The sequence below is a fragment of the Betta splendens genome, chromosome 4, assembly GCF_900634795.4.
Source record: "Betta splendens chromosome 4, fBetSpl5.4, whole genome shotgun sequence".
Lineage (NCBI taxonomy): Eukaryota > Metazoa > Chordata > Actinopteri > Anabantiformes > Osphronemidae > Betta > Betta splendens.
In genome coordinates, this window is record NC_040884.2 from 2,429,888 (window position 1) to 2,454,234 (window position 24,347).

The window sequence follows — 24,347 nt, forward strand, 5'->3', positions numbered from 1 at the left end:
TCAGCTTTGCACGACAGAAATTCTTTTGTAAGACTTGTTGTTCGGAAGTTGAGCGGAACAGACGCTTGAGCGGCTTTGTGCCAACAACAACCTCAAAACACGGAGGAAGTCGCAGATTAGCTTTAATTTATTGCTCGGCCTCTTTCTTAGATGATCTGTTAATGACAGGAAGCATTTGTCTCGCCCTTCACTTGTTCTTCCTCTCGCTCTGTTTGTGCCAATCCTTTGATATTAATTTGACAAGTAGAACTATGTGAAAATGCACAACTCGCCACACGTTGTTATGAAACTGACGGAAACTAAATCTATGTTTGGTTTTTAAAAGCGACGTCTGTTATGGGAGCGCTTCTTAGACAGGATGCAAAAGAGACAGAAAGCGTGCAGAGTCCTGCAACAGGAGTTAGCTTTGATTTGGCCTGGATCAACACCCGCCGAGGCTAATTGATCCCTGGTAACCATGGCAACATATTCCTGCAGTATATGGACCCGAGGCAGGACTCGGATGCGTCTGTGACCCAAAGGTCTGGAGCTCCTCACGTTTTGTTGTTTCAGCCCTTCACGTCACCGGCTTCGGCGTTATCAGCCATAACGAATGGGCTGATCAGAACTTATCAGCGCATTCGTACGGGCCAGTAGGTGCCTGCTCTGCCTCCTCGCTAACAGCTAGCAGCTAGCTAAGTTGCTAAGTTAAGCAGCTTTAGATGTTATTGTGGTTAGGGTTAGGGCTGAATAACGGGTGGGGGGTTCAGGTTACAGTTAGCTAACACAATACCGCTAGCTACTTGCTAAGTTATGCTCGCTAATAAATCAAAATCAAAAACTTCGATCCTCCCGTCGGAACAACAACCGCTCAACAGCGCCTCCAATGACTCTGCTGGTTAAATCATCTGAGCCGTGATCAACCTTATGGATCAATGACAGCGACCAACTGCACCTATTCACCGCTGCCAGCAGGTAGATGGGCACCTACCGGCCCATACGTATGGGCTGATAACCACTGATAATGACCACTGAATGGCGTGATAACGTTCGAAGCCGCCGTTCACGTTGATGCTGCTGCTGTTGCTGTGCTGTGCTGACTGACCGGCGATGCCCCTTTGACCTGCCAGGGTCATTTGCCTAATCTTCTAGGACTTTGGGTATGCAGCAGAAATGCAAATCGATTTCCTCAAAGGGACTTTCACCCACAGGACGTTTCCTGAACTTTGGAACCAGGAACTTTTTAGTAAGGATACACTGTACACAAGTGTCTCAGCCCAGAGATGATGAATGCAGTCGAGGACGGCTGCAACGCGAACACAAAGCACCTTGTTAAATGACACACACAGAATAGGGCAGCGTGAAGGGTTACACATGAAATGGTTAACTCCGGCAGCGGCCTGCGACTCGCTGTGATCTGTGTCTCTCTGCCTCAGGGGAAACGCAGCCATGAGTCCGTGGACCCACCCATCCGTCCTCCGCGGTGCCCAGGGGCACTCCGGGCCACTCCTAACCCCAGAACACCGCTCCCTCCCTGGATGAAACCTGGCCGCGCTCCCCCCTCTCCCCTCCCTGGAGCCTCCGCGGAGCTGCTGGCTGCGACTCGTCTTACAGGGCGTCGATTCAGCCTGAAATCAAACCCTGGTGAGAGAGCGCTCGGGCCCGGACAGACGGACAGGCAGACAGGTGGATCTACCGGCAGCGGGGTCGGATACGAGCCGAGCAGGTGAACTGATGCATCCAGACCCACGGTGAGGGGACACAGGAGACGTCCGCAGGGACGAGCGGACGTGAATAGAGGCTGGAAGTGTGTCACTCTCCTGTGGGATGAGGAAGGGAATTCTGCAGCGCTCCAACTTCAAGCATCAGGCCGGAGGCGCGTACTGTAACCGGGGCTTGACCGAAAAGCCTGAAATCCATGGGAAGGAGAGAGAGAGGGTGGAACAGGAGCCCGGCCTGTGTAGCAGCTGTTACCGTCAACACGCACACACTGGGCCTGTTTCATTAAACGGCCAAGCCTCCGGGAACGTCCTCAGAACTGCACATATGGGAGACGGGAGGCAGCGATCGCTTACAGAGCACACGGGGACCAACGTGTGCTTCACAGCAACACTTGATTTACACGCTGACGCAGCACACGCGTGGAATAGGTTCAGATATTCAGTCTGAAGACAAAATGTGGGCTGTGTGTAGCGATGCGCGTCATCTTTTGTCTAGATGTGAAGCACACGGCTCCACAGCGGGCTCAAATATCAATCCAATGTAGAAAATCACACGACACGCTGTGAAGGTGAAAAGTGGGACCCTGAGGAATAGTCAGTCGCTTGGTTGATGAATTAGAATTAATCAGAGGAGCAAAAGCAGGTTTTTAACTTCATGGGATCTGAACTCTTAACTCAACTTAACTTAACTGCATTTGTTGCAGCGCAGTTAATGATGGGGTTTTATATTAGACTGGTGCTTGTACGTGTCGCGTCTCTTCCCTTCATTTCAAGCATCTCTCGTGAAGTTAACATGAAGGGAAATAAACTTTGAAGCTCAGCAACCTCCAGGCGCAGAGGAAAATGAGAGGAGGGAGGGGGTTCGGCCTCAGACACAGTTTGCTGGAGAGGGAGCGAAGCAGAGGCCGACTTCTCGCTGAATGTTTCTGTCCAACCATCAAGTGAATTTTACGCAAACTTCTGAAAAGCCCCAGAAAGTGAAGCAGGAATTGGTCGCGCTTCCATCAGCTGAAGTTCAAGTTAATGGCAATAAACGGCTCAGATGCCCGATAGAAACTAAAGGCCTTTAACCACTTATTGTGACTTTTACTCAATCAAGAGCCAACAATCTGTCTCTGTGGCCGGGGCTCAAATCTTCCAGGCTGCGGTATTGAATTTCCTGACATTAGCGGCTCCGAGGCTGCTGCTCTTTGAAGCCTCGACCGTGCAGCTCTGGCTCATTTGGTAACAGGTTGGGAATGGGCTACTGGCGAAAAACGAGAGCCCCGTCGCCGTGGTAACGGGTCCCCCACCCACCTGCACTGCGCGCCGTGGTTAAGGGCGACGTCTTGGCAGCTTTTCCTTTGACGCACAGTGACACTTAACAGCCAGAGTGGAGAAAATCTGGCATTATTTTCTCCTGTATTAATGTGGTGTTAATATTACAGTGAGGCACACGGAGCAGAGTGGAGAACACGGCTCCCGCCTCCCGTTCAACGTATTGTGTTTCTCCCTCACTAAGAAGCCCCCGGGCTTCGGGCCCGACCTGCAGCCTAAGAACGCTGGTTTTGGACAATTGGTTTGGGTGTAATGAGTTTGTCTCTGCGGCGATAGCTGGTGATCACCGCGGCGTGAAGCCGCGAGAGGCTAAATGTTACAGGCGCTGGACGTGAGAGCTTCCTGCGAACTGACCTGCAGCTGGCGTCACGTTCCTGCAGCTGTGGAGCTGAGACCAGGACCAGGTCCCGCTCATCAACAGCTTCCTCTGCGCTGGGTCGGATTCGCTCACATTATCGGTTCACCTTGTTTCTAATAGTAAGGTGTTAATCATTGCTGCATATGTTCACGTTGGACTGATTTGTAATGAACTATTCACATGATGTTTATTTTAGCCTCCAGCAGCTGCTGCTGAAGTACTTTGTACTGGAGTGCGTGCTACTCTGGGACTTTGTCCTTCAGTACTTTGGGTGAAGTTGTTCTGCAGCAGTTAATTATAACCGTAACTAATGATCAGCTGGCTCTGTCGTTCACATGCGTAAAATTGTTCGCGCGCCGTGGGCATAATCAGAAACTTAATCAGAAACAATTTTTTTACTGCAAACAGCTTCTTCCAGCAGTAATCAGGCTGAGAGCAACCTGATGCATTTAAAGTAGTTTACATTTCAGCGTATATGCTCTCCTCTTTATGTAACTCTCTTCATTATTCATAGTCCCACTCTTTTTCTCTTTATCACTTGTTTTGCCTCATACCTGTGCAGCCTCCGAGTCTCTCTCTGCTGCTGATTAAGAACACAACCTGTTGTTGTTGCCACTCCTTCCTGATTACTCCGCTCCGGTTTTATCCCTCCATCTTCCTCCTCCTCCTCCTCCTCATCTCCATCTCTTTTCGGCCTAGCTGCTCGCTCAACCACGCCGTGCATGTGTGTGGCGGTGCGTGGCGGCCTAACGAGTTTGATAGCTGTCACCTGATCTCGGTGATGAGGGTTGCTGTGGAAGCGAGCGGAGCAGGAGCGAGAGGAGAGTTAGGTTTCTCCGCTGTAATTAGTTTTCCCAGCCTCTAATTATACCAGACGGAATTACAAGCCTGATTGACTGTCATTTAAGCATTTTAATTCATGGAATTACCCTTTTTCTCTTTAAAAACGAGGAGAGTTGTTGTTTTGACAGGCGGGCGTGTTGGGATGGAGCTGGCGGTGCGGACCGTACCCATACGTACTGGCAGCTCTGACAGAAGTAAACACACTTTGTCAGAGAGAAACAAAGACACACGCTGTAGTACAGTGAGTTAAACGTGGCCTGGTAACGCGCTGACGTGGACCGTGGGAACCCACAGCCTTGGTTCATGACAAACTAACACCTCTCACACTGGCTACCGGTCTCCTCTCCTCCCGGTGCATGCTGGGAGATCCTGGTGGCTCTCCTCCTCTCGACCTGCGAAGCTGCTGTTTTAGCCCACATCTTTAATTCATCCATGAGAAAAACAGAAAATCATTTGGTTTCTCTTCTGTTTCTCACCGTGTTTTTTATTCCATAAACCTCTGGACGCTTTAAATGTCCCTGTTTTCCTGCTTTGATTGTGTTGTTCAGGTTTAGTTGTGTCTCCAGTCAGTGTGTGTGGAGTTCAGCGTGGTCATCGTTTTAAAATGGCTTCTGAAGGTTTTAGACCTGACTTTTCTTGTGTCTGCGCTCTTGGCCGTCATGTGGTAAAGGAAATCGTTATAAACATTAAAGCAAAGCACAGAAGCAAATGTTTTTCCAGATTCTCTGACTGAAGCCTGGTGAGGTTGAAGCTTTGGCTAATAGACTCTTACACTGTACATCTGCTATCACACACACACACACACACACACACACACACACACACACACACACACACACACACACACACACACACACAATTATCAATAAGCAAAGATTAAAAATCACATTATGTGATTTTTTTTGTGGAAACCTTCACTGAACCAGATATTGTTGCTTTATTGCTCATGTTTGATCTCATTAATAATCTGCCTCCTTCCTCTTTGTTTTCACTTTCTTTCTCTCCGCGTCTCTTGTTCTTTTTGTCTCGGTCTGTGTCTCGTTCAGTCTCGCTTCCGACTCCTGTCTCCGATGCAGGAGCAGCTCCTCAACTGATTAACTCTGCAATCCCTTAATAACAATCTCATTCCCTCCATCCTCCCTCCCTCCCTCTGTCTCTCTCTGAAGCCCTCCCATTTCATTTGACCACTTTATTTCAACCTCCCATTCATGGGGCTCAGATCACACAAGGGGCTGTAATGACAGCACATTTATTAATTAATTGCATGTGTAATTGCTAAAATTAAGTTTTGGAAACTTGGTAATGATGTGAGGAATTACAGGGGTGGAAGGAGGGGACGAGCTTTGAAGACGAGGGACGGGAGATGGGGGAGGCGTGGATGGATGGAGGCAGGGAGAGGAGGGGAGGGGTGGGAGAGGAGTAATCCAGGAGGAGCGCTGCGCTGCAGGCGCTGATCACAGCCCACAGTTTTGTCTCTGGGCTAATCTTGTCTTCTGAAGTGGTGTCATGGCCGTCACTTCGCTCCAAGCGTCAGTCGCCTGTCTGTCCGTCGCGTGGCTGCAAATTCCCCCATTGATTCGGGCCGGGCCACGTTAATTAAACTTCTTCCTTGAGATAATGGCTAGCTCAGTGGAATCTTCTCGCCACAAGAAAAACTTTTGCCCACGTCTTGCGAGCGGCTAAGACGGCCCCTTCAGTGGGTGTAATTTATTTCTTTTTATTGTGGAGACTTTGTCTGAAAAATGAGATTTGAACATGAGGAGTGAATTGTTTATTGTCTGGGGTATTGGGGAGCAGATGTGGGTTCTGGGTGTCTCTGTGCTAAGATGATAGGAACAGAGTCCATTATGTGTTGAGTGTGTAATTTCGGATGCTTGGATGGGAAAACGTCCTTGGACGGATAAATGGTTTATCAGACGCGTGAACTGAGAGAGATGGAGGGAAAAATGGGAAGTGCTGTCAATACGGTGGCGTGGTGTCAGTGGAGCCGCTTGGATTCATTCTAGTCAATTTGTGAGAAAACACACTTGGCAGCTTCTGGCTGTTTGTGGCCACATAAGTTCCATTAATGTTGAGTGAGTTGAACCGGATTCTGACGTTAAATGGCGCCTTCTCTAATTTAAGGGCGGGAGTCACATGGTGCCTGTGACCAACAGGAGGCGTGAGTCCAGAGACGAGGACCGGAACCGTCCATCGCTGCTGAGTAGAACTCCTAACTCCAACCCAACAACCTGTAGAGCACCCAGAACTACATGTTTACGGTGAGTCTACTTCATTATTATTATGATTTTCATACGGGTTTGAAGAGCAGAGAGACGGTGTCTAATCTGTTAATCACCTGAAGCTTTAAGCTCTCGTCTTATTTTACTCCCCATGTTCCATTTGCTTTCCTGTTCTGCTGAATATAACGTGCCTATAAAAACCCTCACTAAGTTGTGCCTGTTGTGGAGTGACCTGCGAGACACGCGGGTCTATAGGAGGTTAATGATAGTCACCAGGGTTGTTTTACTTGTGGGAGCGGGTCTTAAAGGTCTGCAAGTCCAAAATGAATGAGCATCTCCTCATCTGCTCTGCCTGTCTGCTTCCAGTCAGAGGCACAAAGAGGGGCAGCTAATCCATGCTGGTGTGGAGAGAGGAGGGGGGGGCAGCCCTCCCGCCCGCCCGCCCGCCCGCCAGCCACTCCGATGTGAGGGCTTGTGATAGCGAAGACACTTGATCACATTTATCTGCAGTTTACACCTTCCTGTCTTGATCTCTGAGCTATACAGGGGATCACCTTTCCTGCTGAAAGAAAGCAAGCAAGCAAGCAGGGTTGGGGGCGGGGGGCGGGGGGTGGAGGCAGAGAAAGAGGCCAGGGCCCTGTGTGTGAATGCTGCTGGGATTGTAAAGCGAGCTGAGCGATGACAGCTAAATGCGCTAATTTTCTACTGGGACTTGAGCTTTGTCTCACAGGGAGGGCTCGGCGCGGAGCTGCCGCACTGAGGGATCAATGGACGAGTTTCAAGATTCTGGTCGTCAGTAAAAGGAGTTTGGAGACGAGAGTTTTGGGACTAAATGTTTGCGAGACCTTCAAATCACTCAGATTTTGTGAGACGTGTGCAGACCTTGAGCATCTCCATTCTAATGCGTTTTCACGCCGTCCTTGAAAAAACCTGCTTTTAAAAATCTTTTCATCTTTTTGGGTTTGTTTGTTTATCTCTACTTTTTTATGTCTCAGAACAAAATGTGATCTGACCGTGATCTGTCTGCAACACGCTGCCTCGCTTCCACAACAAATCAGTTTTCTGACTTGTGTTTAATTAGGAAAAGTAATTCCTTCCAGGAAACAACTGTAGTGAATCAAAAGTTGGCACAGGTGCAGTGATACCTGCTCCCAGCGCCAGCTCACGCTGATGAAGTGCTCCTCGCGCGATCGATCGGCCGGCGCTGGCTTTTCTGTGGGAGCCTGAGCTGCTTTGAGCTTCACTGCACAAGGTCACAACACAGCTTCCATATGTGTCAGCTGTTAAAATGAAATGAAATGGGCAAAACGCACATAAACAGTTTTAGAGTGTGTTGAATTAGATGTCTGGAAACTTCTGTGTCTCTCAGGAATATTATTTTATATAAGGTGCTTTAGCTCAAAGCAGAATCCAGTGGCACCAACCAAACAGGTGCCGGTTCCTGGTTGTCGACGGGCTCCGGTGACTACAACACTTTGGGTTTGACCACGGTGCAGGTGCCAAAACACCTAAAGGTGCAGCAAGCAGCGCTAATCCCTCAGGACACTCACTGGGACCAGTCTCCTGTCGCTGGCTTGTAATTCTCCCTAATGTGGACTCCAGTGGCGTCCACCCCGGCACGCACAAAGTACAGTACCAACACACACACACACACACACACACACACACACACACACACACACACACACACACACACACACACACACACACACACACGCTGCTCTGTGCATGGCTACGCTCGCTGTATTGCCTTACACAGGTAGAAACCTGACGACTGTGTTAAGCTGTTTAAGACTCTTTTAGCTTCATTAAGACGGACAGAGCTCCGTCAGACAAAGTAGCTTTCACTGAGGCCCACCGTCTGTGGCGTTCAGTCATGGACAATTGAACCCAGACCAAATGTCAAGTGATTTCCAGCGTTCTATTCTATTCTATTCTATTCTATTCTATTCTATTCTATTCTATTCTATTCTACAGCCAAAGTGCAAAACAAATGTGCTGACTGCGAAACGTCCTCTTGTCTCGGAGCCAATGTCACTCATCTTGCCTGTTTGTGGAAATCACACCTGAGCCAAAAACCGCTCTGCAAGTGGTTTCACATGTCTCTGTTCTGCCTGAGGACAGTCTGATTCAACTCGGCGCTGCTGGGAGTAGCATCAGAAATTAAAAGTGAGGGAAATGATCTGACAGAAATACTCCTCGTGACAAGACAGGGGTTGGTACTTTTTGTTGGTGCGGCCGCTTTAATGTGGTTTCGTGAGCAGGCCAGAGATGAGAGCGGTTTGGAGCCGTCTTTAACACTGACTTTTATGAGCTCAGCATGAAATTCCCTGTATTGCTCAATTCGGAGCGGCTCCGTGGCCTTGTGCTGTAACTCCAAATTTTATGTTTCAGGTTTGTTATTCTTATGTTTCCCTGATATCTAATATTAGAACAGCTGAGGCCATTCATGTTGTTCTGGGACACGAGGCACAAAGGCTGATGATGGATGATGTTACAGTGTAGGTGTTAGTGGGTGTAGGGCTGCATCTTTGAATATATCGTACAGTACATGTGTGTGTACTTGCAAATGCATGTGTGGACCTCCACACGTGTATGCATGCGTGTACTGAGGCCACTTTATTAGGCACAGCTGTACAGTCTAATGCCATTATATGATATAGCTTCTATAGACAATGTTAGAACCACGTCTGATATTAATGCTCTGACTCCATTCACCCCTTACTATTAATGAACTAGAAAACACTGAAAACTATTTAAAGTAGAATTTATAGCAAAGCTGTGTAATATCATTAACAACTAAGTGTGTTGTCTTCCTCCTATTTTTGTGCAGACTGTGATGAACATTTTGTGAGATCCATCAGAGCATCATGTTTATCCCTGATGGCTAGAAAACAGCTCTGCATATTTAAATGCATATTCATGACAACATAAAGACCATTAGTGCAGCTCACTGGGTTTTTCAGCATCTACAAAGTTTACTTTTAGCTTCTCTAAGACCTGCACGTGCATTAACTGAAGGCGTCGTTGTGGCAGCGCTCTGCCACCAGGGGGCACTGCAACTGCATGGCCTCAGAATGGAGGCGGCAGGGACCGCCTACAGAGAGCGTAGTAAGTTTATGACAAAGACACAAAGTGTGGCAGAGAAAACAGACCATGGAACGAAGTAGACAGAACGAGGGAAATGTTGGGAAAGTAACAAACACAGACTTTATAGTGTGCTGTTAAGGACAGAGACAGGACGGTTACTGCGTGAATGCTCAGTGAATCTGCTGAGGACAAAGACGACCCTTTCCCCGTCCACAGCTCCGTCCACAGAGCGTTTACACTCTGACTATATAGAGTCAGACTAATACTTATATATATGCTATATAGAAAATTTGCTACCAGATGTCACACCATGAAAAAATCTCCACTCTCAACGGCCCAGAGGAAATTCAAAGCTGAAAGAGAAAGATCAAGTTTTGTCTCTTTGCTTCTGTGGACTAATTTAAACTGGAGTCGGGTTCGAGTCTGTCGTGGTCTTCACTTGGCCTTGACCCCTTTAGTTGCTGCCTCAGCTCTGACTCGACTTGACCTGACCTTTACTGAAACCTGCCAAAAACAAAAAAACCAAAACCAACAGTCATTCAAACTGCTCGCAGCAGCAACAATGAGCCACAATGGGCAAAGGGGACAATAACCTGAAAAAACGAGAACGCCAGCGCTACGGGCAGCGCGTGGAGGTCAGAGGTCAGAGCCAGAAGTGAACGTGTGACTGAAGACTGACTCAAATGAGTCTTTAGAATCACTGTGTTGCAGTTTTTGTGTGTGAGGACGTGACTTTCAATATTTATAAAATATTGGGTTTCAAGAGACACTCTTTATTTTAATAAAAAGCAGCTTTAGGTTGCATTATGGGAAATGTAGGTTTTCTGATCAGCAGAGTAAGACCCATTATGCATGTTATATTATTATATAGTTTATTATTACAGTATATTTGTACATTTGAAAACAAAAAAAAACCCCTCTCCATTGTGTCTGCCAGCTTTTTACAAGTGTAATAATAAATCGCTGCACGGCCGCATGGTGTAAAACAAAGGTGAGAGCGTATGTTGTAGTCCTAAAAATATTTAGGTTGCTTTTTTCCAGCTACATTGCAACAACAGCAAAGTGACAAAGTGAGTGTGTGTTTGTTTGTGTGAGTCTGTCCAAGGGTCTTAGAAGCGAAAAGAAAAACATCTGTGGCCACAGTGATGTCACTGAAAACGGTGGCTAGAGAGGGCAATTAACACACACACACGCACACACACACACACACACACACACACACACACACACACACACACACACACACACACACACACACACACACACACACACACACACACACACACAGGAGAGCGGTGTGGGACAAAACAGAGCTGTAAAATCAGGGCCAGCTTGCGGGCAGTCAGTCCGTTACCCATAATGCCTTGGGTCTGGATGGTTGTCACTAGGTTCCGGTCGGCGTGGCAACAAAGCTTATTAATCTGCTGATGGAGGGCCAGCTGCAGAGGTGGCAGACACACACACTGGAGCACGACCTAGTGCCACACACACACACACACACACACACACACACACACACACACACACACACACACACACACACACACACACACACACACACAAAATAAGCACGTCTAGTTGCTGTGATCGAGTTTTAGACACACACACACACACACACACGCACACACACGCACACACACACGCACACACACACACACACACACACACACACACACACACACACACACACACACACACACACACACACACACACACACACACACACACACACACGCACATTCTTGTGCTCTTGCTCACCTTTGCAACACTGTTGGTTTTGAGACAAACCCCCGAAGGTCAACACTCAGCGTGACACTTAATCATTTCTCTACACACACTATCACAAAACGCATCACTCGCTCACCTTCCCTTTTTCTTATTGCTCAACATTTTTGATTGGTTTTACAAATACACAGTCTGGAGACAGTGTGTGTTTGCGGTGAGTGTTTTCTTAGTTTTTCCTCCAACTTTAATGCCGTTCCCTCAGCATTTCCTCGCCGGTTGCCTAGAGACAGGGATTTGAGCGAGGCCCCTTGGTTCATTCCCACACAGTTCTCTGGTGTGTGTGTGTGTGTGTGTGTGTGTGTGTGTGTGAGCGTGTGTGTGTGTGTGAGCGTGTGTGTGTGTGTGTGTGTGCGTGTGAGCGTGTGTGTGTCTGTGTGTGTCTTGCGCGTGTGTGTGCCTTGCGCGCGCGCGCGTATGTGTGTGTGTGTGTGAGCGCAGGCATGTTGAAAGGATATTTCTCTCCTTTGCCTTTTGATTTGTGAAGCCGCTCCCTGTGGAGACATTATGGGTGGGCAGAGAGAAGGAGAGGTGGAAGAGGAGGAGGAGGTGAAGAAGAGGAGGAGATGGGGAGAAGCTGGGTTATGTAAGGAAGGATGGATGAAGGAGGGAAAGCAGGGCCTGGGTGTTGGACCAGCGATGGAGGGAGGAGGGGAGGGAAGGAGAGCTGCTGGTCACACATCAAGGCCTGGAAACAAAGCAGCCAAGAACTTTCCCTCCTGTGCTTCCTCCATCCCTCCATCCCCAACAAACCCAGCCTCTCCTCTGACAGGAAGTGAGTGTGGCGCTTGGAGACCCGGTGGGGACAGGGAAGAGCATGTGTGCACAGCCTGTTTACTTCCATCTCCTCTTCACATCAAGGTGTGAAAACAAGACATTCCTGGTGGTTTCAGCTTTACTGGAGCAGTTACAGGCTGCGAAAACAGCAGCTAGTCCCATTCAGATGAATGAGGCGCTTCTGTGTGCTTAGTTACATCTAGAAATCTTTACACAGAAACATTCCGGCTGGATCTTAGGATCGTTCTGTCGAAATAAAAGCTCCGTAGGCTCTGACTGCTTTGGCGCAGCGTTGATCCTTGTCCTCGTCCGGTTTCTGTGTCGCTGCAGGAACCGGCTCCCACGTGGTTTGGAGGTCATGACGAAGCGTGTGACTGGCAGCGCATGTAGTATCATCATTAATTACTGTACTAACTCCATTGTATATTTAGTGTGGGCTCAGAATAACACACTGCAGTGATCATACTTATTTTCCCAATAATGTGAAACAGACAATTACCGCTTCAAGTATCGGTAATAATAGTTATTACCAATCAAAAAGTAAGTTTGTATCTTTGTTGTATCATCACCTCTCAGAGTGAGGACGAGTTCTCCACCAGCGGCTTCCTTCGCTGTCACTCCGGCTCCTTCTCCACGTTAGTCGTCGTCTGCCCACGCTCTGAACCGGGACGTTCTGGTGTCAGAGGTTCCTCAGCTTTAAGGTGTGAATACGGCGTGATCCAACGCTGCTCCTCCCGGGTGTGTTTGCTCCCTCTTCCTCTTCCTCCTCATCCTCCCTCCTCTTCCTCCTTCACCTCCTCAACATAATGCCTCCTGATCCCAACCCCCCCCCCCCCCCACACACACACACACACACACATTCCTCCCCGCTGATGTCAGACTCCAAACGAACAAGTGTGTGTTCGTATGCGTGTGTTGATGTCCTAAAGGCTGGGGCTTGGTTGCCAGGACGATGGGCCCTCCAACAGCTTTCTGCTCTGACGCTTTAAGTCCCAAGCCCTCCTCAAAGCATCATGGGAAAACAATTAAAACCTTCTCCAAATCTCTCTCGCCCTCCTTCTCTTTGTCCTTTTATCTCTCTCTCTCTCTCGTTTCATCCCCCCGTCCCCACCTCTCCACCTCGGCCCCTCAATCCTCACTCAAGCTTGAGTTTGTGCTTGAATTGGAGACAAGTTTTCATTTTTATTCCATTTTCCACCTGAGCTGTGTCTTGTAGCGGGTGCAACAGGGGGCCTTTATTCCACGACGCTTTAGTCTGAGGACTGTGTTAAATGAAGAGATTTTTTTTTCAAATGTGATGCATTTCTGCACTAGAGTTGTTAAAGTTTTACAGCTGGTTGTGCCTGTTATGGACCAATAATTCTGCATTAATGACACTAAATAATGTTGATATTTCAGACTAGTTAACACACAGGATGTCGTATTGAAGGCTTTTAAATTGTCTGACATCATCCATCCTCTGGGAGTGAAGCGTTGACTGATCCTAAACCTGAGGTGGTTTCAACCAGGAAACACAAACCTGATGTTGTTTTCTCACTTTCTTCTTGTTAATGTGAGGAATGAAATCAATTATTCCCTGCAGTGAGATTGCACCCCGAGGTTGCTCAATGTTTGAGGTTGAGCGCTGGAGGCGCGAAGCAGCAAATCTGTGTTATGACACGATCCTCAGTGTCATGTTTGAGTACAGGCTTGTTTAAATCTTTCATGGTGCATCATTTATAGAAGAGGTTCAACTCAGGTCCTGATAAAAAAATGGGTTTATTTAAATGAATTACAAGACAAATTGGAAAACACTTGGCAAAGTAACTGAAAGTCAAATCACATAATTGTCCAGAGTTTCTGTCCTTCATCTGCCCTAAATGCAATCTGTGCTACATTTGTCATAATGCCGATTAATCAAGAGTGGAAGTTGAGGTGCAGGAATAATTCACTTCCTACAGATTAATGTCACCGAGCACTGATGGACCAAACAGCAGTTAATGGTCTGATTTACTGTAAAAGGCTGCTCACGTGACACGTAAACATTGAAACAAGCGCAGCTTTTACCAGAGCCACTCAGCAGAACAGCAGGAAGACACAAAAGGCCAGTTTCGCTCAGGCCCAGTTCATTTGATGCTGATAAAGAGTCGAAGCGAAAGCAAAAGCAAACGTAAGTAGGACTGAAGGCAGCAGTGGCTCTGAGCTGTTCTTCTAGCGTTTGAGGAGAAGCTGAACGTCGGCTCCGTTCAGCCCAGACAAACACAAACGCAGCACCGCCACAATGGGAGAACGCTGGGATTACGTGACGCAGGAACGGCCGAAGTTACAGATTGAGATCAGACCACTCTGTCCCAGGACCTGTTTGTTGCTGACTTAAAATCTATTCACTTTTTTTAACGAGGCCAATTAAGAAGAGAACCTGATGTCTTTGCTACGATTAGATGATAAGACGAGCTGCGGGATGGGAGATAATGTGGATGTTGAGGTACAGTAATGTGTTCACCCACTGGCCACTTTATTAGGAACACCTGTTCAGTCTAATGCAGCAACGATCCTCCTCCAGGCTCCAATTTCTCAGAACAGTGATCATCCTACTTTAAATTATTATTTAAATTATTATTTTATTGTTATGTACTGTGTGTGTGTGTGTGTGTGTGTGTGTGTGTGTGTGTGTGTGTGTGTGTGTGTGTCCAGCTGTTTGCTACGGTTCATAAAAACCTTTGCTCTTTCTGTGGTTTTAAGTCTAACATGTCAAACGATGCAATAAACTCATGACACGATGAATCTTGGAGCGTTGGAAACCGAGACGCCATCATCTCTAAAGCAGAATAATGGCAGCGAAGCTGGGTGGGTTTATATGTTGCTCACACAGGTTCACGTCTGAACAGCAGCAGTGGCTCCGGGTGGAACGTGTCCGGTGCTTCCTGGGTTCTCCGCCCTTAGGACCTGGTGCTGGTGAGAACCCCTCTACTGTACAGTACTTCCAAGTCCGACTCCTCCTGAACTGACAGGGCCTTTATTTGCGCGCGTCTGCGTTGTCATTTCCATAAATGCTACAGCGAACACATCACCTGCTTCCCAGCTTATTATCTCCACATGTACTTTACAAATTCAATTAGACCTTTCTTTCCCTCTTGTTACAGCTGAACATTCTTTTTTTGGGGGAGCTGCAGTAATTTACTACACAACATTAACATTTTCTGTAGCGAGCCGTCACGTCTTCGTCTCTCTGACAAACTTCCTGAAGTCATAGATAATTCATTTGATTCTAAATTACAGCTTTCCATCGTGCCGCGCGCCCCTCTTGTAGGGGTTTGTTGTGACAAGCGGGAGCGCCGCTCGTCTCCAGTCGTGATTTCTGTCGGCCCTGATGACAAAGATATCATGCGGCGCGTCTTTAAACATGACGCTGACATGTAGCATTTATCCACTCACTCAGATGGAACAAGACAGCACTGCTCCTTCTGACACCTCCCTCATTTCCCATGATGCACATGTAAGGGGTCGCCTCCGCACGCCGATTAGTAATAATAAGAGTTCTTGAAAATTTTGGGATGTGCTTTAATGTTTTCTTTTTATTCCAAGAGGGGAATGGGTGGGAGCTGGAAGGGGACAAACACTGCCAGAACCATTGTGTGTGAATGAAATGACACATTTCTCCCATTGTGTGCGAATGAGTCACTTATGAAGGCAGACGTTTACTTAATTCTGATTCCAGTGCAAAATTTGCATCTGAAACAATGACAAGATTTCATTTGATGCGTTTGTCTTGTTGCGTGACTGGAAGCCGGGGAACGGGAACGAAAGCTAGCGCGCGTTCCCAAACAATAAGAGGAGAAACGAGGAGGAGATGAGTTGATGTTCTGCTGCTGCGGGAAAACAAGCGTATCGGCCTGTTTGGAGGCTCCAGCACAGATTTTCCAGATGCCTCCCTCACTAATGGAGGTGCTTCATTGTGATTGTTCTTCACTGGATGGTGTGGGCATAAGTTAGTTCACATGGTGAAAAGCAGTAAAAGGAATGAATGTAGTTCTTTCCAGTACATACAGCATTTGAATAAAGGGCTTTGTGGTGAAGTGCCGTGTGCTTGGTTGGAAATGGGTGTTCCTTCACTGACTGTCTGAAAGTCTGGCTTCTTTATCCAATCAATAAATCTCTGAAATTGATTTCTCTCCTCACTTGAAGCGTTCTGCGGGTCGGCGACCTTGACTGTTTCCAACAACTTTCAACACTTCACGCGGCCTTGTGGGAGAGAAACCCTCTGCTTTACTAATTCCTCGCTGAAGGTCAGGTATGGATTTGAAGAACGTCTGTTTACTTTGATTATTTTCCTTTTCTGCGGCGCATTCTTTGACTCGGTCTCTATTTGACTTCGACACTTGAAGTGTTCCTTAGGTTCGTGACCGTGTTCTGCTGGACTGAGTTCTCAGCCTTCAGGTGTGATTGAGGTCATGTTTGATTTCCTCATTCAGAGAAGCTTCCTTTATATTTATTTGTGATGCGCATTGATTGGTTATTTGCAGCTTCCACGGGCCCCGGTCGCTCTCTGCCTACAGAGTGACACTTAATATTTTTACTCTCGCTGTGGCTGGATTGATCGGGGCTGGAGTCAAGTTTCGGTTCCCACAGATGGGTACAGTTGGCACAACCCTGTTGGAAGAAATGCTCCTAATTTGAGAAAAGGCTCAGATGGAGAGTGGAGCTGGGCCACAAACCAACATGCAACTCCTACACATCTTCAACCAAGTCCATCTACTTCGGTTCTGTCCTGGCTCATTCAACCTGAGAGGAACAGAGAGGGGAACTCTGTGTACTGAGCAACATCCTGATGTCCACACTACAGCCAACAGTGTATGTGACTCACCAGACAACATCAACCATTCAATAGGAAGAGTTTGGGCATAAGTGACAGTAAAGCTCAAAGCGATAGACTCAAAATGCATTTCTAGATGTTTCTGTATCTGCAGAGCTTCAACAGTGTGAAAACGTGACAAATAGAAACAATAAACAGACAGAAAACAAAAGGAAAGACAACAGACGCACGAGGACGACGACCATGAAACCAGAGCTGCAGAAGTTCTGCACGACCTTTGGCTCGTGTGAATTAGTCTGGAGAGCAGTCGGTCGCAGCCTGAGGCGACGCAGATGAAGAGGACGCACGAGACGTCAAAGGACCCAGTGTCTCAGCAGCCAGAGCACATGTTACGTGTTCACGCTCAAGAACGTGTGTGTGTGTGTGTGTGTGTGTGTGTGTGTGTGTGAGTGTGAGTGTGTGTGTGTGTGTGTGTGTGTGTGTGTGTGAGTGTGAGTGTGAGTGTGAGTGTGTGTGTGTGTGTGTGTGTGTGTGTGTGTGTGTGTGTGTGTGTGTGTGTGTGTGTGTGTGTGTGTGTGAGTGTGTGTGTGTGTGTGTGTGTGTGTGTGTGTGTGTGTGTGTGTGTGTGAGTGTGTGTGATTGTGAGAGAGACCTCTTGGCCAGAACTTGAGTGCTTCTGTCAGCTTTTAATGTTTCCAAGAGAGCCCCACTGTTTCATTAAAAAAGACAGAGCAGCGATAGAGTCTCTCCTCCGTCTCTGACTGCTGTTTTGACAGGCGTCGTGGGCGGGGCTAATGGGCCCGCGAGGAAATGTGTCTGTCGGCCGCTTTGGCCGTCTGTTTGTCAAAAATTTGGGCTGATAAATTTGTGGAGGAGACTGGAGTGACGGTGCCTCGGACTCACCCACACTCTCCTTTCAGCATTGCTCTCTCTCTCTCTCTCTCTCTCTCGCTCTCTCTCTCTCACCTACTTTTCAATCTTTGCGACATGCATTAAAAGCAAGTGAAGGGAAGAGCCACAATTTGAAAGATCAGACTTTTCATTTGAATATGAATGCTAGTGGGTTTCATTTGAGTGTGTGTGTGTGTGTGTGTGTGTGTGTGTGTGTGTGTGTGTGTGTGTGTGTGTGTGCAGCAGGTATATTTAGGCGCAGGGAGCCTCTCTTTTTTCCGGTTCTGCCTTTGTGTCGGCCGGACATCTTCAGCCTATGAGGACGCGGCAGCTGGGATGCTGTTGGCAGGTGAAGTGTTTATTCTGGCAGCATGCCTGTAATCTTTGTCTGCCAGCATGTCAAGAGTGAAGCGCGATGATGGAAAGACATGACAGAACATAAAACATAAATACAAGCGCAGCGCACATCAAAACAGCCAGAAATAAAAGAAGAAAAGCACAATTTAGGCAGCAATTTGCATTAAGTTTCAGGTTTGAACTGGGTGTTTTATGTTGTTTTACCTGGAGCCATGTGGGATCAGACGACCTGCTGATGTTTGCCTGTTGAGCTACAACAGCTTTAGATGTGACACGACACAATGAGCCCACGTGCTCGGCTTTTATTTGACTCCGTTAGTAGCAACAGTGATTCACTTTAAGAAGACAAAACCGCTGATGTGAGGTGTGACGCCGCAGCTGCTATTGGACCCGTGAGCTGCGTCTTCTGGCCCGTGTCGTCCTTTTGTCCGGTTCATTATTGTGTTCTCATGGAGGATGAGCTGACGGGGCCGGTCTCTGCTCATTTCCCCGTCCTCCCGTCGCTCTTCACGTCATTCAGAGCGTCCACGCTGGCTCCGCGTGGCCTAAAAACCCGGTGCAGCCACTCAGAACCAGAGCGTCAGCCCAGATGGGCATTGAGCGACATGTGGCCTCCGGGTTGAGACTGGGCCGACCCACTGAGCTCCGTGTGGGTCGACCCCTCGGGTCTGACTCCTGCCCGTGGAGCTTCCTTCTTAAATCAGTTCTGGGGCCCTTTTACTTTTCAACAAACCACAAGCTGCTGGTGTGAAGGCGTTTTAATTGCTATGGAATCTGACAGGCTTTAAAAAATAAAGAGCTGTTTATCTGTGCAACAGAAACCAGCATTAACCAGAACGCTCCTCACCTCTGGGCCACATCTGTGCCCCCCCCCTCCGCTGGGCTAAAGGTGCGGCGCCTCCGTCCATACGTTGTGCCTCTGCTCATTAAGTGGCGTCTGATCGGCTGCTAATGTCTCTGTGCCCGGCTTTTTGCGGCGCGGCCGGGGTGTGAGCGTTTCTGGCGGTAATTGTGCGGTATTTCTTGCTAATAGGATAATAATTGGAGCAGGTGCAGATAGCTGGGTGGTTATTGGGGCTGGTGAGGAGAGATGGAGCCTGGCGCGGCGCCAGGGACGCCCGCTGTGCACAGAGACACGTAAAAACACACTTTAGAAGCAGAGTGGCGCCGAGGGAGGGCAATTATTACCCTCCGTGTTTTTCATGGTGCTCGTCCAGCTCAGTGTGCCTCGTTTTTATGAATTTGTATTTTCACCGTTTTTAATTTGTGTAATTTGACTTTCTATATGTGCGTTGGCTCCCATTTCTTCCCTTTTTCCGTGGCCGTGCTGTTTGTGTTTTGGTTTTTAACGGTTTTGTATTTTGGCATAGACAGTTTTCCAGGATTCCTTTTTCACGGTTGAGAATAAACCTTTTTTTTGTTTTTTCTGTATAAATCTTTATGGGTCCATGTTCGCGACCTCGCGACCTTAAATAAAGGAGACCCAGGAGTTGATCTTGATGATCTTGAGCTGCTGTAAATGATCCATCTTCTGAATGTTGACGGGTAAACGTCGCTGACGCTTCGTTCTTTAGCTCTGTTTCTGTCGGTTTCACCAGCGTCCTGTGCAGCGCGTCACCGCTGACATGAATCAGAAGTAAATGACTCATCTTTCATCACCTACACTGATGAAGAACCTCCCACATCAGAACCTACAGCGAATGCAGAGCGCAGCGGCGTCTGCTGCAGACATGCAGGAAAGGAAAGAGTTGGATTCAGGGGGTTCTAGTTTGCCTGAAGGTTTTGGAGAAATGTCTGTTTTCGACCTGCGATAACGGACCTTGAAATGCCAATTAAAACGGAAGTGTTTGCTTTTTAAACAGAGAAAACTGGCATTTCAGCCTGAAAAGTTGGATTTATTTTGTAAATCTTGCTGCCGAGGTCGGCGCGTCAGACACCTGCTATTCAAATGATTTTCCGTGCTTTATCTGCCTCAAGGCCTCCTGAGCGCAGAATAAAAAGTGTGACAGGAAAACGTGATTTCCAGCGCACGGAGGGGAAGGGTCCATGTGTGAAAGTGCTGAGTCACAGCTCGACCCGTTTGGACCGGGCGGCGCCGACTGAAGCGCCGTCTCCTCGCGGAGGTCACGCTTTCAGAGCGGGAGTCGGCGGCAGCATTGTGGTGACCCCCCCCCCCCACTCCCCTCTGAGACTTCTCAGGCTTGAATGTGGTGATGATATTAATACTAATCATAATATAGCTGGCGATAGATATAGGCTCTGCCGCTTTGAACTGTAAATGGGTTGTGTTTGGGGGAAGAGAGGCGATTAAGCTCCGCGAGACGGTATAAGAGCGTAAATCTGGGGAGGCAGCCCCCCCCCAACACACACACACACACACACACACACACACACACACACACACACACACACACACACACACACACACACACACACACCATAAACAAATAATCCAGCAGTGCTTCTCAAACACCCCCTTTACCGTCAGAATCACTTTGGATTAGGACAGAATACGGGGATGTTCCCTTTAATGTCACGCGGGGAGCGAGCGCATCCTCGTCTTCCTCCTTCCTCCTTCCTCCCGCGCTGCCTGTGTTTAGCCCTGCTTAGCCAAATGAGCTCCTATTAAACGCGGCGCTGAGCTCGTCTGCCGCTCAGGAGTCGCTCATAATTGGAGGGCTTTCTCCTGCGCCTGCGAGAGGAAGGTATTAATGAAGGGGTGGGGTGGAAGGTGTGGGTTTGAAGGTGGAGTGAGTGAGTGTGTGTGCGCAAGGTGGAGGGTGTGTATTTATAGAAAAGCTGTGTTTCATATGTTAATGTGCATGGGAGCTTTTATTGAACGCAAACACAAGCTGTCGTCTCACCTTGGCCCAATCCCTCCTCATGCTCATCCTGAGTCCCATCAGCCGAGCTTCTGGTTGGAGGTACAACTACTGTCTCCATGTCTGATGCCTCCACATTCTGTGTTTTGCATTTTTTACCTTTGCTTCACTCATATTTTCCATTCATTAATACTTTCTGCTACTCACACAAGCTGGAAAGGCAATAAAACAGCAGAGAAAGATCAAAGTGCCGCCAAGCAGGTGATTAATTTACGCCTGATTAGAGCTGTTGACCAGGACGCTGTGTGTGTGTGTGTGTGTGTGTGTGTGTGTGTGTGTGTGTGTGTGTGTGTGTGTGTGTGTGTGTGTGTGTGTGTGTGTGTGTGTGTGTGTGTGTGTGTGTGTGTGTGTATACACAAGTGTGAGGGCGTTCATTTGGAATGTTGATAACGGATCAGAGGGAGCACGGTCTCACTCGCTCACCCATTAAAGAGCCGTCCACCCTGCAGCGTGCGGCCTTATCATCCAGCGGCTTCAGTGTGAAGGATGAGGAACTGATGACTGGGAGAGGAAGCAGCGAGGAACTGCTACGTGCTGTGTATCGATGGGAGGATGCTTGAGATTCCACTTCACCCTCCAGCTCCACAGAACAGGAAGTAACGGGACACGGAAGCTGGACCCTCATTAACCTCATTAACGAGGCCGCCCTCATTAACCTTTATTATGCTGACTGAGCGGTTCCATCGTCCCATCACCCGCCTCCATCAGTGACAAACCCTAACCACCACATGTATGGTGGCATGAACTGAATATAGAGCAGGAGACAGTAGGTATTCCAGAGTTTAAGTCGGGAATGGGTTGATGGTGGTGCGTCCACCTCCAACTTAAAATCTGTGAAAGCCTAGAATCCATAAAACTGACCTGGGCTGAACCTGTGATGAGTGCCTCCAAAAACACAACGCTGGACTTAGAGACACTTCATGAATCCTGAAGAATGCTGAAAAGCACCTTCAGGACAAATGCAAGATACAGCTAGCGTTAAAGGACGTCTTAGCATATAGGAAGCAGGAAGCGGCCTCATCCCCTCCATCTTCATCTTGAAGAGAACATGTGAGTAGGAAGGAGGCAGCAGCGCGGTCCTCACACCTACACTGAGTAAAGCTGGAATCACAAGGTTAATGCAGCGTTGACAGGAGGTGTGATCAGACAGTTAGAGAGAGGACGGTGGGCAGAAGAGGAGCGAGTGAGCGAGTGAGCGAGGGCGAGCGAGGGCGAGCGAGGGCGAGGTCGTGCTCGTGGAGCCGAGCTGCTAACGAGGCCGCGTGGCCCTGAAAGCAGCTGAGGCCGGCGCAGAGGAAGCCGCCTGCAGCCGACAACGGCAGCGTCGCTCACAATGCGGTCTCTGCCGCCTTTTGTTGGTTCCTCTCCTTCTGTTTTCTCCACTAATTTGATTTCTGCAAATCAGGGTTTTGTCTCGCCGAGTGACTGACAGTTGCCAAGCGGGCAAAAAAAAAAAAGATTTGAGTGGATAATGCTTGCTCCCTTTCTTATATCAAGCTCCAATAATTAATTCACACACATATCTGCAACATTAGTTCCAGAGGAGATAATTAAGGAAATGATTTGGGTATTGTCCTCGGCATCTATCGAGACAACGCTGCTATCTGTTTTTAGGAACGCCGGTCGTCACCATCACCGTATCTTTAAAGGGCAGTCGTTTAGCATTCGGTAATTGCACCAAGGATTTCAAGCAATGCTATTAATTGAGTGTGGCCAGCATGTTTTATTCCCTGTGTGTGTGTGTGTCTTTAAACAAATAAACTATGCCTGCGTCACGTTCATTATCATCTTAAGTCATTTATTTTGCTGCTATCTGGCTGCAAACATTTGTGCGTTGGCTTCTTTGTCAGCGACACCGTTCGGCGGCGGCGCTCGCTGCCGCAGCGTGTTTTCATTGTGTCTGTATCTTGTTCATCATGCTAGCGTCAACTGCTAACATGAAAGGCAACTTTTTATCAACGCAGCCGGGCACCGGGCCAGATATTAAATTGAATGGACTGAGAAAGTGGAGATATTTTTTCACCTCGTGAAACCTGCTGCATCATTTGAAGTTAATTTAAATGTTGTCCGTCACACTCGGATACGATTGTGCTGACAGACTGAGTCGGAGTCTTTTTCTGGAGTCGCTGTGTCTTATTTGACTTGATTGTGCACAGAAAGAGTCGCGGTTCAAAGACACTGTTCCATCAACACAGCGCTTCCTGTTTGGCTAAAGAATCAGACTCAGCTGACGAAGGTGAGTGAAGGTGATGAAGTCAATGGAGCGACTAACTAAGGAGCGAGCGACAGCCGCTGTTGATGCCGCAGTTCATGTAAAACGAAGACGCCTGCTCTGCTGCCGTTCGTTATCCAGCTGTTCTGTCTGTGGGAGAGTGTTGTTTTACGTTAGTCTGGAGTTTAACAGGAGGATGAAAAAGTCCCGCTGCAGCCATTTTCTTTAGAAATAACACATTTAACAGAGTTTTTGAGTCGAAACCTATTGCAGTTTGAAGGTGGATTGATCTGATTTTGTTCAACAATATTCCTTCCACGCATCCCTGACCTTGACTCATAAAACTGGAAAAAAGTTAAATGTGTGTCATGAAAGCTGCAGTGACTGTGTTATATTTAGTACAAGGTGCGTTTCAACAGACCAAGCCCTGATAACGAACGGCCTGTCAATCAAAACCAAACCCCTCGGTCTGAGGCAATACCCACACCCTGTGTGTGTGTGTGTGTGTGTGTGTGTGTGTGTGTGTGTGTGTGTGTGTGTGTGTGTGTGTGTGTGTGTGTGTGTGTGTATGTGTGTGTGAGCGCGCGTGTGCGTGTGTACGTGCGCGCGCGTGCGTGTGTGTGTGTGTGTGTGCGCGTGTGCGTGTGCGTGTGTGTGTGTGTGTGTTTGTGTGTGTGCGTGTGTGTGTGTGTGTATGTGTGTGTGCATGTGTGTGTGCGTGCGACAAATCAATGCATTAGCGTGTATACAAATCAATGCATTAGCGTGTACACCGAGGCTATTGTTGGACATCTGTGTAAACTCCAGTCTCTGAAAGTCGCTGCAGCTTTTAAAGTGTGAGTCCACCTTCATCCATATACGACACACGATTGTTTTTCAAATATCACTCGACGTGTTATTGTGGCAGATGGTCGCTTAGAGCCGGATCTAGCAGTGACACACTATCGGATCACCCCCCGCCACCGTGCCTGGAGTTCAGTCCACACTTACTGTATGTACAGTAAAAACCTCCTGGTGTCTCACATTTACAGTGTTTTTGCTTTCTAATGAAATCTAGAGCTCAGTATTTGCTGTGTTATTTAGAGAGCGACACTGTGTAGTTGGTTTTCTTATCATTTAATTAG

General features: G+C 47.9%; 1 long non-coding RNA gene across 3 annotated transcripts in view; it reads left to right on the forward strand.

The window, feature by feature from the left end:
- Positions 1-339: 339 nt before the first annotated feature.
- The window catches only part of LOC121202214 (uncharacterized), a 28,651-nt gene continuing 4,643 nt past the window's right edge, over positions 340-24,347 (forward strand). Inside the window, exons 1-6 of one of the 3 annotated variants that reach the window (XR_005897658.2) lie at positions 340-521; positions 6,343-6,479; positions 14,941-15,023; positions 16,254-16,359; positions 16,454-16,505; positions 16,592-17,883. This is a non-coding gene — a long non-coding RNA (uncharacterized LOC121202214). Of the gene's footprint in view, positions 522-6,342; positions 6,480-14,940; positions 15,024-16,253; positions 16,360-16,453; positions 16,506-16,591; positions 17,884-24,347 lie in introns of those variants that run through there. The other 2 variants (XR_005897657.2, XR_008694590.1) reach the window with 2 other exon arrangements.